This window comes from Patagioenas fasciata, chromosome 19 (genome assembly GCF_037038585.1).
Source record: "Patagioenas fasciata isolate bPatFas1 chromosome 19, bPatFas1.hap1, whole genome shotgun sequence".
Classification (NCBI taxonomy): Eukaryota; Metazoa; Chordata; class Aves; order Columbiformes; family Columbidae; genus Patagioenas; species Patagioenas fasciata.
The window spans coordinates 2,884,994-2,898,792 of NC_092538.1; the positions used below are offsets into that span (position 1 = coordinate 2,884,994).

The window sequence follows — 13,799 nt, forward strand, 5'->3', positions numbered from 1 at the left end:
TTCAGTAAATACCTCCCACCATTCTTCACTATTCTTTTTCTATTCTTCCAGTGGCGACAAAAATCCTCAACCTACCTCTGGTTTCCTTATCTTGTATTCTTAGACATATATTACACAATCCTGTTGGTAAGTTCCCTTTGTGGATATGCTTATCCCACACTCCATTTACAACCTAAACATTGAATATAACAAGAGAATTACATATACAACTCGGTTCAACACATTTAACTATTAAACCATTCTCATTTTCATTTATACTGGGCATTCACATTCCTAATACTAATAGTAGTTACATCACCGATCCCGTGTCAAGTTCAGTTTCAATTCCCCCGGTTCTTGAGTTGCTTTCCAGGTTCTTTCTTCCATCAGTGGTCCTTTCACTCGAGAGACGTGTGTCCATCCTTTCTGTGCCCTCCGAACAGCTGTTTCTGTAGTTAACAAAACAAGAAAAGGCCCCTCCCATCGTGGGGCTGGAGTTTCTTCTTTCCAGGTTTTCATTAGTGTTGCCCCCATATCTACCAAAAATTCTACTGGTTTTGTTCTTTTGGGTCTCTTCTTCCCAATGCGGTGAGCACCACCCAGGCTGCTCACTCAGAAGGACTAAAAGGTGATTGTGAAAAATACAGTTTTCCAGGTTGCACCCGGGTTACCCTTCATGGTGTTTTGCAGGCTTTCTTCACTCTAGAATGGTGAATCCAGCCATTCTGTTCTTTAATATTGGTAGCAGTGAAGGATATCAGGAGGTCTTGAAACGGACCTTCCTATTATGGTTCCAAAGTTCTCTGCAAAAGACTTCACATACGCATAGATAAAATGTGGCCCTCTATCTGAGGATATAACAGCTGGAACTCCAAACCTTGATATTATTTCGTGTATCAATGTTCTAGTCACCTCCTAAACTTCTGCTGTCCTGGTAGGGAATGCTTCTGGCCATAGAGGCTGAAGAGGAAGGAGACACACCACCTCAGCATATGGAGGGTCTTCCCCAAAGCTTCCCAGTGTCCCTTCTGTCTCCTCTGCACATCAGGGCAGGGCACAAGGGACAAAGTACCACCAGCACGCTCTGAAAGGTCATCATTTCTACCAGCTGCAACCTGATCTGGGTGAAGATGTCCCTGCTCAGGGCAGAGGTTGGACTGGATGAGCTTTGAAGGTCCCTTCAACCCAAACTGTTCTGTGAGTCTGTTTCTGGGATTCTATGATTTTCTTCTCTATGACCTTCAGGCTGTCAGAATACCTGGAACTGGACATTCCCAGCTGTTGACCAACAGACTCTGGCTCTTGGATTCGGTGATGTCACTGCTGAGAAGTGGGTTTCTTGGTTACCTGAGGCTTTGGCAGATGTTTGTGGACACACAGCGGCCCACTGGTGCACTCAGAGCCGTCTGGGGGACAGAGGTCCCAGGAAGTTGCTGGCTCCACAGCATCAAGTGGGGAAAAGCCAGGCTGCCCCCGGCTTTCCTCTGGCCAGGAACGCCGTCCCCACCCCAGCCCATCCCCAGCTCTGCGAGGAGAACAGCTGGGTGAGGGCCAGGGCGATGGGGCTGCCTCCAAACCCAGGTGAGTGCTCCTCAAGGTTTGACCCTCATGCGTCCCGGGTGACAGAAGTGACCTAGGACCCCCCATTGCAGCTTGACCACAGGTTTGGGAGGAACGAAAAAGATCTGCTTTATTAAACCTGTTGGAGACAGGGTACAAGGGGTGGTGGGAGAATACAGGGTCAAGTGGATGGTCTGGGCCATCCAAAACACAGGGGTAGTGGGGGCATCCAAAGAACAAGGGGTGGGCGGGGGCATCCAAAGCTCTCGTGGAGCGGTTGCTACTTTTCGATGGCTTTTTTGTGTCTTTGGATCAGCAGCTGCCCCTCCCTCTTGATGTCTTCCCGAGTGGGGACGTGCTCGCCATCTTCGTCCTCCTTCTCTTCAGAGGATTCAGAGGATTCTGGAGGAGCGAACAGAGAGAAATGGGCTGGGGAGGGTCTGCAGGGCCACCTCCGCTGTGCCGGTGTCACCAGGGAGAGCCAGCACGTTTTGGAGGGCTGGTGGCATCCCAGTGAGCTTTCCTGCCAAGCCCTGGCTCTTCCTGCCCAGCATCCCAGGCTGACCTGCAGGGCCTGGCAGTGCCGCTGCTGTGGCCCATCCCCAGCTGCTGGGGCTTCCCAGAAAGGTCTGGAGCCACGCGGTGCTGGACGCCGCTCCAGCTTCATTCAAAAGAGGTGGCAAGCTCCAAAAACTCAGTGGCTCCTCCAAGAGCATCCAAGAGGAAGAGGCCACAGACAGACCCCAGCACTGGTTATTCTTTGCAACCAGGTGATTTTGAAGACAAGGCTCTCCCTCCCTCCCCCATAGCATCTTTTCTTGTTCCCTCTGTGGTCCAACGCTCGCCACCCCACCGGCCACCTTCATGCTCCCACATCCCCACCTAAAAGCACCACCCATGCTCAAAGCCTTGGAGACAGCCCCAAGGTCTGGAGAGAACTCATGGGCTGGGCTCTGCTGGGACAGGAGAGACAGGCGAGGATGGTCAGAAATCCCAACAGGCAGGGGCAGGGACAGTCGCCGTGGGACGCGTCCCCGCTGTGTTCTCCTACCGTCATCGCTGCTGTCTCTCTCCTCGAAGGAAACCATCACGTTCCGAGGATCGCTTGACATTTTCTTCTCTAGAAAATCCCTGGCCTTCACAAAAATCTGTGAAACACACCCTGGGTTAATTGTTGAAGGGGAGGTGGGTGTTACAACCCAAGGGATGCCCTTGATGATCCCCTGGCAACAACGCCCTGCAGTGCCCAGTGCCACCTGGAGCTGAGCTGCTCCACGGGGCCACCGCCATTCTCCTCACTTGGGACGGGCCATCAGGAGGAGCCTCCTGGTGCGGGTCCCCGAAGACCCCAGCAGGGATGGACACCCCACGTACCTTGCTGCTCTCGTCCAGGATCTTGTACTCAGGGGGCAGGTGGGCCACCCGCTGCTCCAGGTACTGCCACTTCTGGACCAGGCACTGGAGCTTCTCCTCCAGCCCCCGGGACAGGAGAGAATCATCCTGGAGACAGAGAGAACAACCTTGGTGGGCAAAATGAGCCACCTGGGGTGACGGTGGCTGCGCCAAGTGTCACCGCGCTGTGTCACTGCACCACCCAGCGCTGGGGGGTTACCTGGCCGGGCACGGTGATGTCACGCACACGGAAGAGGAGGTGGTCGATTCTGTTCTCAATCTGAAAGAGGAGCTCCTCGTTCTTCAGCATCTGGGCTCGCGACCGGTCCCGCCGGGCCTCTTGCTCCTGCAGTTTCGCCCTCAGCTCCTTCTCCAGCATCCTGCAGCCAACCACAGCCACATGCATACAACTGCACAGGGGTGCAGAGACACCACAAATCATTGCAAAAGCTGCTCAGGTTGCAACCCACCCCCCCCTGCCATGAGCGGGGACATCTTCACCAGCTCAGGTTGCTCAGAGCCCCGTCCAGCCTGGCCTGGGATGTCTCCAGGGATGGTTCATCCACCACCTCTCTGGCCAACATGGGCCAGGCTCTCGCCACCCTAATCCTAACAAGTGATAGGACAAACAGAAATGGCCTCAAGTTGCGCCAAGGGATGTTGAGCTTGGATCTGGGGCACAGTTTCTTCCCCAAAGGGCTGTGGGGCATTGGAACAGGCTGCCCAGGGCAGTGCTGGAGTCACCATCCCTGGAGGGTTGGACAGACGGACATGAGGTTCTCAGGGACATGGGGCAGTGCCAGGGGTGGGTTGATGGTTGGACTCAGTGATCTTGAGAGTCTTTTTCAACCAAAGCGAGTCTGTGATTCTATGACACGGCTGTCCCGAGGCCAGCAGCACCTGGTTTTGTTGGGGGCCTGTTGAAACAGGAGCAAAGCCTTCTTCAGCTCCAGATCCCTCAGTTTTTTCTTCAGCTCCTCCTGCAGCTCTTCCTGCTCCTTGATGTACTTCTCCAGGTCCTCCAAGGTTGAGTCCTGTGCCAGGAGCTTGCTGGGGACGTTCTAACCAAGGGACAGCACGAGAACTCAGCCCACAGTGCTCATGCAGGGTGCAGGAGCTGGCCCGTGGCCTCAGGGAGGTTTCTGCACCAGGGACCACTGCAGGCTCAAGGCGTGGAGAAACACAGCTCCATCCTTGCCCACACATAGGGGCTCTGGGCTCTCCAGGCCCACATGAGAGCTGAGAACCCCTCAAGAAAACAAAGCGAGCTGAGAGGTCTCGGCTCCCTGTGGCTACGAGCAGCCTCAGGTTTTTGGGGAGATGGCTTGTTCCGTTACCCAGAGGCGGGAGCACTGTACTGCAGCCTTGGCCGCCTCCATCGTCTCGCTTATCCTGGCCTCGCGGTCTCTCTGGGACTCGGCGGCCTCCAGTTCGGTGGCTGAGGCGGGAGAAAAGCGGCAGAGAGGGATGCCCGGAGCTGCCCCCGTGTCCCACCCCACTGCACCCCGCCAAGCACTCACCCACCACTGGGTCCTGCTGGGTCGAGACGTCCGTGCTGGGCTCGGACTTGGCTGCCTGTAAGGACGTTCATGGTCACCCCCCGAGCTGCTGGCACCCTGGGGAGCTGGCCCTGCCACCCCCACCCATGGGGCTCGGTGCTGCTGCTTTCCCCTCAGCTCACCGCTGGCACTTTCTTTTCGCTCAGTTCCCTCAGCCACAGCCTCTCCATGGGAACCTTCTGGGTGTCCAGGGAGCGCTCCGCAAGGAACTCGGCTTCCCTCTTGGCCAGCTCCTTCTGGAGGGTATCAGAGAAGAGAGAAGTGGCTGCAGAAGCTGGGACCACAGAATCATGGAATCATTTGGCTTGGAAAAGCCCCTCAAGATCATCGAGTCCGACCGTCAACCCACCCCTGGCACTGCCCCATGTCCTGAGAACCTCATGTCCGTCTGTCCAACCCTCCAGGGATGGTGACTCCAGCACTGCCCTGGGCAGCCTGTTCCAATGCCCCACAGCCCTTTGGGGAAGAAATTGTTCCCCACATCCAACCTCACCCTCCCCTGATGCAACTTGAGGCCGTTTGCTCTGCTCCTGGCGCTTGTTCCTGGGGAGCAGAGCCCGACCCCCCTGGCTCCAAGCTCCTTTCAGGCAGTTCAGAGATCAGAAGGTCTCCCCTCAGCTCCTGTTCTCCAGCTGAACCCCCCAGGTCCCTCAGCCGCTCCCATCACACTTGTGCTCCAGCCCCTCACCAGCTCTGTTCCCTTCTCTCAACTCGCTCCAGCACCTCAAGGGCTTTCTTGTTCTGAGGATGGACCTCTGTGAGCCAGCTGAGCTTCTGAGATGGCCAGTGTCATAAATGACCCCCCGTGTAAATGGGCTGGGTAGGAAAGCGAGCAGGATGGAGGGCAGGGAGGGCTGGAGGGTGGAGAGTGCTACTTTCACCATGGCTGTTGCTTTGGGCACGTTGTCCCCAGCCCCAGGGCATCCTGGCCCAAGAATGAGACGTGAGAGGAGCTCCAGAGGATCTAGGTGCCGTGGGCCAGCCCAGCTTAGTCTCTTTTGTTCTTCATTGCAGGAAGATCCACCAGCCTGGGTGCATGGTGCTGTCTGTGGGCTCTGGAGGGTGGCAGTGGGCCCCAGGGTGCCCTGGCTGATCTCACCTGGGCTCTCTCAGCAGCTTTGCAGGCCTCTTCGGCCCTGGCCTCCATGTCCTTCAGCTCCATGTCGTCCAGCTCGGACTCCCTGCACATGCGCTCCACGTCTCTAGTCAGCTGGCTCACCTCCTGGGACACAGGGAACCACAGCGTGTCACCCCACTGAGCCCTGGGGGTCCCCACACTGTGACAATGGATGGAATCACAGAATCCTAGAATAGCTGGGGTTGAAGGGACCTTCCCAGCTCCCCAAGTGCCACCCCTGCCATCAGCGGGGACGTCTTCACCCGCTCAGGTTGCTCAGAGCCCCGTCCAGCCTGGCCTGGGATGTCTCCAGGGATGGTTCCTCCACCACCTCTCTGGGCAACCCGGGCCAGGCTCTCACCACTTCATGGAGGGGAGCAGAAGGACCTCGCTGAGCCAGGAGGACGTCCCTCCAGCACAGTCCCTGGGGCACCTCGCTGCCTTTGCAGGGGGAGCGGGTGGGACGATGGCCCGCTGAGGAGGAGCTCACCTTCTGCAGGGCATCATACACCCGCTCGTACACGGTGCCCACTTTCTCTGCAGCGCGGAGTTTGGCGCGCTTCTTGTCAAGGTCCTTCTCCAGCTGGCGAATCATCTGGGGCAGAGATGGGGGGGACACATGGGCTGACACCACCTGCTGAACCCAGCACCTACCCAGGGGCTGCAGGGCTTGGGTTCAAGCCTCCCATGGGTGCAGCCACCCCAGGAAGAGGGGTCCTGGGTACCCGCTTTTGCTTCTTAGTCTCATCCGACTCCTCCTCCTGCAGCCGCAGCAGCTGCTGCTGCAGCTTGTCCCGGGTCTGGCAGCGCTGCCTCAGCTGGTAGTCCAGCATGTTGAGCGTGTTCGCCTGTTTGTAGATTGTGGCCCGGAGCTTCTCCCGGGCCTCCTGGATGGGCAAGCCAGAGGTCACCAAGCTGGAGGCAGCGCTTGCTGGGCACCCGCGGGAGAAGGGGGTCCTGCCTGGGAAACTCCCCCCACCGTAGAGCCGGGGACGCTGGGACGTTGCTCCAGGACATTGTCACTCCCTTGGAAGGATGGGGACTGGGAGAGCTTTGCTCTGGGGGGTGGGTGGGGTAAGGCAGAGGTGACATCAACACCTCAGGGCTGGGGGACTCTGCGTCAGACAGCCCAGGAGAGGCAGGCTGGAAGGGCCAGGAGCTCTGCTGGGGCAAGGGATCTGCTCCGGGAGCTAAAGGAGGACCTTGCACGGATGCGTCCTGCGGTGGAAAGGGACCCGTGGGACACAGGTGAACACCCCGTGTCTCACCACACCAGCCCTGTGGGCTTGTCCTTGTGCCGGCACCGGGTCCCTCCACGGCGCACCCTGTTCCCAGCGTCCCTTGAGCCCCAGCCCCCGCACCAGCCCGTGCCCACCAGAGCCCGTTACCTCCACCGTCAGCCCGGCCAGATCGGGGGGCAAGTTGTGCGCCCTGAGGACCTCGGGGGCCAGGACGGGCTTGTGCTGCGGGCAGAGAGAACGTCCCCGTCAGCATGGGGACGGTCACGTCCTACTGCTGTCTGCTCCCGGAGAGGGCTGGCGGAGCAGGTGGCTCTGCAGGGCCAGCACCGGGCAGGGGGACGTGGCAGATGGGACCTCCCGCTACCTTCCGGGCCTGGGCATCCTCCTGCACGGCCTCACACAGGCGGGGGAGCCGCTCCCTGTTCCCATGAAGCTTTTTCTCGCAGGACTGCGTGAAAAACTCACTCCCTTGCTCTGGGGGACACGAAGGCGCCGTTGGTGCGGGACAACGCGGGGAGCGAGAGCCCCAGCCCGTCCCCGCCAAGCCCAAGGGGCAGCACCTTGCACGGCGGTGGCGGCGCGCAGCTCCTGGGCGCGCCGGCTCAGCCGTGTCTTCTGGCCCCGCACGGTGGCAGTCGCGTCCCGGTCCCCCGGCCCCGCCGCAGCCATGGCCGCTCCACCGCCTGCCGGAGCCGCCGCCGGCACCGCCTGTGGAACCGGGTGTCCGTTGCCTGCGGAACCGTTGCCGCGGCAGCTCCAACGGCCACGCGGCCGCTCACAGCCCCTTCCTCTCCAGAGCTGCACGCGGCGGACTCATTCAGGAGCAATTCCTGAGCGCCCTGCGGAAGCCACGGGCAGGACAGCGAGCACAGCCCAGCTCTGCTGCCCGGCACCGCGGCTGCGGCAGCCGCAACCAGCCCAGCCGGGAGAGCCCTCCGAACCCCACCAGAAACGGGACCACTGCAGCCAAAACACGCGCACACGGACACACAACACAGCAGCGCTCGCCCGGGAGCTGCCAGCTCGCTCCAAGTGCCAGGAGGAGTCTGTCACTCCCTGGACATCCTCCTTCCCAAATTCCACCTCATTGGTCAGGACACGCTTGCGCAGGGAGTTCTTCAAACCCGCACACGCAAACCAGCCGCCAACACTGATCTTTATTTGGATGCTTACCATACATTCCTGCTGAAGGACAACTATGACAACTGCAAGCATGTACATTGATGTGTTAATAGATCAAATGAAGCTCCCCCTACCAGAGAAAACACTTAACATTTCATTTGCAGAAAAAACAGACTTGATAAGGAAATTGCCTTCCTAGCATCAAGCGCGTAAATTGGCTTAGATGAAGTTTCTGTAACAGAAGCTCTTTGACCTGCAGCCGTCCTCTTGTGCCCTGCGTGTTGGGATGTAGAAAACAAATGGCGGGATTAGGAAATCGAGTATTACATCATCGGAGGCTCTTCCTCAGCGTCTCACTCGCACATTCATGAATTGAATGTTAGCGCTAATTGCCAGGGACAAGCTAAATATCAACGTTACCATCCTCAGCGCTTCACAAAGCACGCATGAAGAGATGGGCGTCTGAAAAGCACGGATTGTACACGCGAGGAATCTTACCGATCTGTCCACGGAGAGATTTCCACACTGAGGCTGTGGCCACACAGCAAATAGAATCATTATGCCACTGAACTTTCCTAGGCAGCATTTAAACACCGCGGAAGATTAGCCTGGGGGCAGGAGAAAGTGTTCAAGAATCTCCATTGCAGTGGCCCTCAGCAAAACTCAGAGTCTATAGTGGCAAATACTTTGAAAATATTCCTAAAGAAACTTAACCCAGCCTTGCACGAGCTCCCGTAAATCGGCCGCCGCAGAAATCAGCTTCCAAGAGCATCCAGTCCCGCAGACTCTCCACACCCGACACGTCAAAGCTCCTCCCGTTGACATCAGCTCTCCCTGCTTCGATTCTACACAATTCACACCGCGTTAATGGCACAAAGGCAAAGGTCGTGTCAGGAGCACAAACCAGAGCTCTGTTTAATCGTCACGGAGCGGGCAGAGCAAACGGCGACCACAGCAAGGGAGCACCCTTCCCGCAGCATCCCAGCAGCTGCCAGCCGTGGTGGGGGATGTAAATCAACAGGCCTATCAGCAGTGAGACTCGGGCCCGTGGACAGCTCGTGAACACGGACAACATCCAATCGGCCCGTGCACGCCTGGAGCGTGGACGCGTGATCAGGAAATAACTGCATATATAAAGAGGCTTGTTTCTCTAATAAATGGCTTCGCTTGAATTCATATTGAATTGTGTGGAGTCCATGAGTTTTCGCCCCCGCAAGTGGTGACCCCGACGTGACCCATAAGGAGAATTTACGGCAGGGGGACGGTCGCTGCGGGGAGCGAGCCCCAGCTGGAACGGCTCGGCTGGACCGTGACCGGGACGCGGGCTGCGGGCTGCGTGACTCCTGATTGATCGCTACAGAAGCGACAGAGGAGGGATAAAGGATCCGATATCGTTGCAACGGACACCCAAAGAGGTGGGCAGCTGGGGGCGGGAGGAGACGGGGCAGAATATTTTTAAAGAAGAAGAAATACTGCGGCTCCTCTCGCATATTCTCTCTAAGAGAGGGGTGAAGCATGAGGAGAGTAACCTCAAAAGACTATTAATTTGGTGCAGAGGCAATGGGTTTCCTGCTGATCTCTTAGGAGCTTTTCAAAGAGAGACTTGAGAAAAAGTGGGAACGGTGTTGTGGAAGGCAATTAGTCGCAGTGAAAAACATATTCTCGGCCTTGTAACCGCCTGGAAACTGATAATTACTACAGCGAAGCAATTAAAACCTGAAAAGACTGTTATGAGCATTAGTGACTCAAACTTGAACTTTGGGACGACACAGGGCAGAAATTATGCGATAAAGTCAGCAATGGAGGTAAAGAAGCTAAATCATTAGCAACTACATGGAAGCTTATAATTAGCACCTTAAAAGATCTTAAGGCTGAACGGTCTGCTGCTGCCGGAATTTTTGCAGCGTTGCGGCCTGATAAGTATCCTGAAAGTCGCTGTGGAGTTCACCCGGTTCGTGTCTTTGATTCCCTCCCTACTCCATCCCCTGCTGCGCTTTCGGCACCCCCGATAGCTCAGCAGTCCGGGGCGGGGGGAGGAAAAATGCCGAGCGGGTGGGCTCCTGTACCATTGCCCAACCCTGGTGAGAACAGCAAGTGCAGAGGATTGGAGTTGGACAACTTGCCCAAAGAACATGAGAAAGCTGAGAATGCTAAAGTCGCAAACAATTTTGCCAATTTGTATCTTTTTTTTATCGCCTTTTAACCCTCCAACTTCCACGAGAGAGCAGAAGGAGTCGCTGGAATCCAGCAGTCGGCAATGCGGTCACGCTGATCGTGACGGGAAAGGGGGTGCGCCTGGGGACTCAGGTTATACGAATAGCTATGATGCTAGAAAGTATTGGCGAGAATGTGCACTGTTCCGAACCCCCCTGTTCCTAACGATTCTGCAGCACCGCCCGAGTCCGCGTTATCTGATGACTCGGATGAGGACGGGGGTTTGCAGCATTTTCTTCAAAAGTTAACAAGAAAAAGAGTTCGTGTATGTGTTGCCCCGAGATCAGATAAAAACCATGAAAGACTCAAGCAAAATTAGACCTATGCAGTGTAACAGCTGTGGATCATTTAGGACGGAACGATGGGGACTCGTTGAAAGGAGTGGGTATCCCCCAACTCCTGGGACAGACACTAATTGGCACACCACAATTACAGGAGCGATTAGTTCTGAAATCCTGAGGCAGTCAACAGACTTTGCATATCGAGCTATAGTAGAGGTGTCTGAAACCAACAAAGCAGCCAAATCGTTTATAACTATTATCAGGGTCCCAATGAGAATTACATGCAATTTATCGACCATCTTCAAGAGGCCATCAATAAGTAGGTTGAAAACTTAGAAGTTAAGGAAGCGCTGGTGTTGAAATTAGCAGCAGAGAATGCTAATGTTTGCTATCGACGTGTTATCTGCGGGTTTTACAGTACATATTGCATGCTTCTGTGCATTGCCCCGCTGAAAATCAAGCAGCTTGTCAGGAACGCGAGTTCATTGTTTTACTGGTTGTTGTCAGAATTGTTTCTTTGTGCTATAAGTGCACCGTAAGACTTTCTCCCCACTTTTCCCACTCGCGCTGCCAGCAGCCCTGTGCTTCCCCCCCTCCCTCTTCTCATGGTCTTTACTTACGAGATGGGGTCGGGAACGGCTGTTTTCATTCGTGTTCCTAAGAAATCGGTATTGGGAGGGGTTTTAAAACATAGGAAAGCACTTGGAAATATGAGGAAGGAAGATCTTGTGAAATATTGTAATTAATGGTGGCTCCTGTATAAGTTAAATGATTGGGAAAAGTGGCCGGAGAATAGAATCTTGAAGTATAACACTTTGTTGCAATTAATGTTGTTTTTAAGGTGAGAAGAGCAGGACAAAAGAAATCTCTACAAGAGATCATTAAATCATTTCAGACAGTTTTACAGGTGGAACGGTTTGAACTTCAACAAGCTGAGAGAGTTAACTGATAACACACAGGTCACAGTAAACTTGCTGAACTCTGCAAGATGCTTTCTTTATTAACCTGTTTCCTTTGTAGGTATCTGTTTAAGCATATTACCGTTTAATAGGTCTTTGTCTGTTATATGGTACAGTAAGTTCACAGACTGTTAAATCATGAGAATCCGTTGACTCAAAATGTGCGTTTTGTGATAATACAGAAGATGGTGAGTAAGATCACGGAGCGGGCAGAGCAAACGGCGACCACAGCAAGGGACCACCCTTCCCGCAGACCCCAGCAGCTGCCAGCCATGGTGGGGGGTGCTGGAGGGGTGTCAGAGGTTCCCTCCCCAACCCACAGCACTCGCGGATCCCAATTTGCTTGGGATGCTCAACCCCACTATGGTTTGCAAGGGGGCTGGGGGCTGCCAGCCCCCGCCACGCTCCCTGCTCTGCTCCCCTCCAGCTGCGGCGGATGCAGGAGATGCTGCAGAAGATCCAGAAGCAGATGAAGGACTCGCACTAGCCCCCTCCTCCTCCTCCTCCTCCTCCTCCTCCTCCTCCTTGCCACCTCCCCAGATCAGAAATGTTTACATCGCGCTCCATCCTGCCCCGGTACCAACGCCGCACCCGCCACCCTACGCTGCTGCGGTATCGCCTTCGCCAACCGGCCAGCGCCCAGCCAGCGGGGACAGCGAGGGGACAGGCCACCCAGGGGGACAGGCCCCTTGTCTCGGCCAGATGCTGCCCCAGCCACCCCCGGTGGGCTGGGGACAGCTCTGATCCCCAAGCTTTGGCTTTCTCTGTGCCCCCTGCCGCTCGGGGCAGGGCCACTGGCCAATCTGCTCACCAATCGTGTCCCTTGTCCCCGTGTCACCTCGAGCTGCCTGCTTTCCACTGTTACGCTCAGCTTGGCCCTGGCTTAAGTGGGGGAGCGATCCCAGCCCCTCCATCTGCCCTGCTGCTGGGGACACAGTTTGGATGTTGTGGGGGGTTCTGCTGCACCCACAGGGGCACCCAGCTTGGAGGGGGGTGGGAGAGCCCTGTGGGACCCCACCTGGGGGCTGAGGCAGCAGCCAAGGGTGAGGGTCCCCCCATGCACTGCCCTGGGGTCCCGCTGGTGTGAGGACCGAGATGGGACCTGGGGGAGCAGAGCAGGGATCCTGGGCTGGGGATGTGATTGCACTTCATGAGTTGCCCCCCAACATCCTTGTGCCCCCCCCATGATGGGGTGAGCCCTGCTGGGATACACCGTGGGTGCTCGCTATGGCTGGTCCCCCACCATGAGCACCAATGCCCAGTTACCGCAGGTTGGCTTCACCAGGAGCTGGTGGGGTGGTGCTGGGATCCATGGACTGTGTTTCTACCTGCCCTCCAGTGGGCGTCATCCATCTGCACCATGCTATTTCTCCCTGCACCCCACTATCCCATCCTGTACCCCACTATCCTGCCCCTTCAGCCTGCAAGCCCCCTCCCAGCCCACCTGCACCCCAATGTCCTCCACATGGTGCTGGTGGATGGATCCAGCTCAGCACGGGGTGGGGTGCCCGACTACTCTTCCTGGGCCCCCCCCAAATCCTGCTGTGAACCAGCAGGTCCCAGTACAGCCCAGCACCGCTGTGCCTGCCCAGGGGTGGCAGCCAGTGGGGGGGTGCCCAGAAGTGGGTGCTGGCAGTTTGGGGGAGCACCCGCCTGGGCCCAGCCCAGGGCAGCGTGTTGGGGCGATCCTGGGTCTTCACACCGTGACACCCAGCAGCAGCCACTACGTGTGTGTCACAGGGCTGTGCTTGTCCCCCTGTCCCCTGCACGGCTGGGGACACACACACATCCCCAAGCACCTCAGAGCCCCAACACCCCCTCCCACGGGCATCCCCACCCTGATGCCTTCATCACCCTGAGCATCCTCACCTGTATCCCCCTGCTCCTGGACACCCATTTAAACCCAGTAGCCCCAGTGCTGGGATGTGTTGTGCTTAGCCCTGTTCTCTGTGCCCACTGTGGGGGTTTCTTGCTTTACCTGCCCCAACTCAGGTGTTTCTTTTCACCCTGATGGGTACTGGATGTGTTGTGGGATCTGCTGCTGCCATGGTTCCCCCTTTGCTCTCTGGGGTGGGGGTGCTGGTACTACCCGCAGCCCCAGCTCGTTTGCTGTGCTGAGCACTCCCCAGGTAGGAAGCCTGTGTGTTGGGTGGGTGAGGACTGGCAAACCAGCCTTGCCCCCACCCCCGGGGCACCCATTCTGCTCACTTCTCTGTGCACTGTAGGTTCTCCCCATCCCTCTTCCCCTCTGCATCCTCTCTCCAGTTCCTCTGATCCCAAATATCACAGCTTCTGTGCTTCCCCCTGCTGGTACTCACACCCCCCACCCCCAGATTCTTTCCTGGGTCTCTCCCATTCCTCTTTAATCCCCCAAA

General features: G+C 56.7%; 1 pseudogene; it reads right to left on the reverse strand.

Annotated features, from left to right (window-relative positions):
• Positions 1-1,711: 1,711 nt before the first annotated feature.
• On the reverse strand, positions 1,712-8,292 carry LOC139829424 (coiled-coil domain-containing protein 183-like; annotated as a pseudogene).
• Between the last annotated feature and the right edge of the window lie 5,507 nt (positions 8,293-13,799).